The sequence below is a fragment of the Suncus etruscus genome, chromosome 8 (genome assembly GCF_024139225.1).
Source record: "Suncus etruscus isolate mSunEtr1 chromosome 8, mSunEtr1.pri.cur, whole genome shotgun sequence".
Lineage (NCBI taxonomy): Eukaryota > Metazoa > Chordata > Mammalia > Eulipotyphla > Soricidae > Suncus > Suncus etruscus.
Genome location: NC_064855.1, coordinates 56,739,590 through 56,743,652, shown reverse-complemented (window position 1 = coordinate 56,743,652; position 4,063 = coordinate 56,739,590). Strand labels below are relative to the sequence as shown.

Here is a 4,063-nt window from a genome sequence, read left to right as displayed (position 1 = left end):
GCTATTTCGGAATAAATCTTCCAAGAATTTCTATTTCTATCATTATATTTAAAAATAATTTTTGCTTTATCATAACCCTCACTTTATAGATGATGAAAAATAAGATAGGTGACTTAAGTTTTCTAAAACTTTAAATCAAGAGTTTTCCAAGTTTTTTTAAATATTGAATCAGGCTTAAATTTGCATGAAGCTTAAGTTATTTTAATTCTGAATAGCTTATTTTTGCTTACTGAGTTTCTATAATACACAATTTCTTTCCTAAGGTAAATAAAATTATCCCTAACCTAATGCTTTCTTTATTGTTAAAGTCTATATCTTTTTCTTTGATCTGAACATTAAATTCCATTTATAATTTATAAATGCAATAGTACAGCTTTCAGAAATCTAGTTCAACTACCATTATAATGAACTTATAGGATGTTTGTTTTTTTTTTCAGGGGAGAGCTCGAACGCAGTCTCCCACTACCACAAATTATGTAGTCGAGTTTCCCACATTTGGAGAAATCGCAGGGGTCAGCACATCCTGAGTGCAATAAGTAAGCCTCGCCCTGGGGAAACCACCTTCGTGATCTTGGTATCTCCCCTGCCAGGTAAGTATACCTTATAGGATGTTAATTAGTTGTAGTATAATTTTTCTATAATGAATACTAAATTTTCTCATCAAATTTCCAAGAAGGAAAAAAGGGAACTTTTATGTGATTCCTCTAAAATAAATTAAAATATAGATAAAAGACAAAATAAAAGATAATAATAAATACCATTTACTGAGAGTATAAAGAATATCAGATCTTATATTAAGCTTTTTCCATTTATTTATATTCACTCCTTCTTTCAAGGTCTTGTTATATGAATGTATTGGGAATTTCCACTTTGGGAAAATAATAATTAAGCTGTTTTGGCTAGTGTATAATTTTTAGTAATAAAAAAATTAAATGAAGCAAGTAATAAAAGTTAAGTTATATAATTTCATGAAGATTGATTAATTGATGATTCCATATTGTCCTGAATACCTCAAAACTCAATTTTGGGTGTTTTTGGGGGGGGAGGAGAGTCACACCTGGTGGCATTCAGGTGATGCTCCTGGCTCTGCACTGGCAGGCTCAGGGAACTACATGGGATGCCGGGAATTGAATGGGAGTCTATCTGGGTTGGCATGAGCAAGGCAAAAAAGCCTCACTGCTGTGCTGTCTCTTTTGCCCCTCAAACACATTTTTATCTGTCTTGATAAATCAAGATCAGGTGCCTGGTATTTACTATTCAACAGGATTACAAGTCATAAGAAATTCACAGTCTTTACCTGGAGTTCTAAAATATTGGAAGTAAAACCAATTTATCTTCCAGAGTTTTCTTACCAAATTATTACTAGCTGTTATGGAAAGAAATAAAAAATAAAATAAAGAAGAGTAACATTGGGTAACAATTAATCTTTCCAAAACTTACCTCTACACAATAGAAAAACTCATGCTACAGTAATTTAGAACTGAATCACAGGCCCATTTAGATATTGTTTGTGAATCTATAACCTGTGCCCTTGTAAGCAGATCTTTCAAATCTCATCACCCTTCAGATACAGACTCACTCACAATCTTGTCCTATCCATAAAAAGTTTTATTATTTTTTTAACCTAGAAGGCTACATCCATGATTCATAAACTTAATAGTCTAGCAACACTAGAAAGAATAATCATACCAATTGTTAATTAAATCTAAGGAAGTGATAAGGAGAAATTGGTCACATTAATCATGCTTTAATAGATTAAAAATAGCTCCTCCAAATAAGCTGTTGAAATTCACATCACATCATATGATGTTGAGCATTTAAAAATTCTTACTGCCTTGTATCCAGTGAACAAAGGCACTGTAAATCAGCTGAATGGGGAGGAAAATTCTCTTCTCTGGCACAGAATGATAATGAGATACTTGCTTGGCTATACTGACAGCCTCAAGGTCACTTTAAGTCAATTGTTTCATGTGGTTTTGCCAACAGTATATATTTATAGTTAAGTACTAATCCAGCTATGTCAAGGTTATAATGTTTAGTAGGAGAAAATGTTTGAAAGGCCATGAAGATAAATATTTTTAACCACAGGATCAAAGGGAGTTATCCTTAATCCTCTATTGTATACAATTCAAGACATGACATATTCGGGGCAGAAGAACCTGACAAAGAAAGATTCCTTTCTAGTGAACACCACTGTTCTCCAGGCCAAGGATAGAGTCAGAATTTCATAATAGAAAAGAATTTTAGAGGTCATCTGATTTAATTCTGCTCCTAAAAAGAAAAAATGAGCTGTAACTTTCCCTCTAGGGTAATCATCAGCCAGGCTGTTGTACCCTTTTTGAAATTTCCCTGGGAATATGCCTCTCCTTTGGGATGTTTGGTGAGGGAGTGTAAGAGAGGCTTACAAGAATAGCTCATTGCTCTACTATGCACAGCTATTATACTAGTAAAAGACCTCCCTCCTTTATGTGGTAGGTCTATTCCATATGATCATTTTGGCCACATATGGAAAATTTTGGAGTCTAAGAAATGAATAGCTTGGATGAGAAGAATAATGTCTGTGACATTTAGAAAGAGTTTATTTTAGCATCAATATAGTATGTATCTCAAAAGCTTATTTTTATATTAAATTTCTTCTTAGTGCCAATCCTATAAAGATTTGATCAAACAATAAATATAGATGAGTTAATACTGTTTAACCATTAAACTTTTTTTCTCTGGTCTCATTGGTTCTTATTCTATTTACTTTTCTAAATCGTTTGACAAAATTTTGCTTATGTCATTATTTCATGTTATGGAGTATATGGAAATCTTCCATAAAGCTCAGCCTTCTGTTAACTAAATGTTATTGTAAAAGTCACAAAAACCATTGGATGCATTTATTGGGATTAAAATACCCAAATAATTTCACTTCAAATTTATGGGAAATTAAATCCATTAACATAACCAATTACTTTCACAATTTCTCAATAAAAAGTCATTGTAATTAATTTTTATTCTTTAGTCTGAGCTTGTTGTAAGTCATTTGGTGAAAATGTGCATATAATTGGTATTTTTTAATATTTTTCATAAAAGAGCATAGCTATTGAATGATGAATATCAATCAGGCTCCTTAATTCATTCATTTCAGGAAAAACATTCTGGAAAAAATAATATTTTCTATCTTCCATTTTATTTATTTCCTTTCTTTCCTTGGTAAAAAGGCTCATCACCTACTATTAGCCAGGTATCTTATTAGTTGTGGAATCAAAGAGCAACAATTCAGGATTTCCCAGTAAAGGGAAAAATGTGTTAATGGATAAATTATTTAAAAAAAATATTCTCTTCACATTTTTGTTGCTGCTGTGAAGATGGGGTGAGGGGAATTACACACCAAACAGACATTTATTTTTTTTATTTTTATTTAAACAACTTTATTGCATACATGATTGTGTTTGGGTTTCAGTCATGTAAAGAACACCACCCATCACCAAACAGACATTTAAATAAAAAAAAAAAAACTTTAGGGGCCTGAGAGATAGCACAGCAATACAGTGTTTGCCTTGTACACAGCGAATCCAGGATGGATGGTGGTTTGAATCCCGGCATCCCATATGATCCCCGAGCCTGCCAGGAGTGATTTCTGAGCGCAGAGCCAGGAGTAACCTCTGAGCAGTTCCAGGTTTGACCCAAAAGCCAAAAACAAACAAACAAACAAGCAAACTTTAAAATCAATTAAATGTATCCTTTAGAGTAGGTGTTTAATCTATTAGTTTTCAAGTGTAACCATATTTATTAAACTTTGTGACCAGTGTATTTCCTCTTGACTCTGAATCAGCTTCCATAAATTTTAAGAATATGTCATATTCTTTAATAGGCATAGGTGTTAAGAAACACACAATCAATGGGCTTCTAGAATAATACACAGAGTTAAATATTCTATTTAGAGTTAAACCCTAAGTGTAAATTTTCCTAAAACACAAATAAAGGTATTACAGGTATGGGTCAGCAACGGAGTTCATGCTTTGCATATATCAGTACCTGAGTTTGGTCCCCAGAATTCTCTCCAAATTAAAAATTTTAT

At 32.5% G+C, this 4,063-nt stretch overlaps 1 non-coding gene across 1 annotated transcript; it reads right to left on the bottom strand.

Annotated features, from left to right (window-relative positions):
* Nucleotides 1–434: 434 nt before the first annotated feature.
* Nucleotides 435–598, bottom strand: LOC126016555 (U1 spliceosomal RNA). The gene has a single exon (XR_007498349.1). It is a non-coding gene; the product is annotated as a U1 spliceosomal RNA (small nuclear RNA).
* Nucleotides 599–4,063: the final 3,465 nt, after the last annotated feature.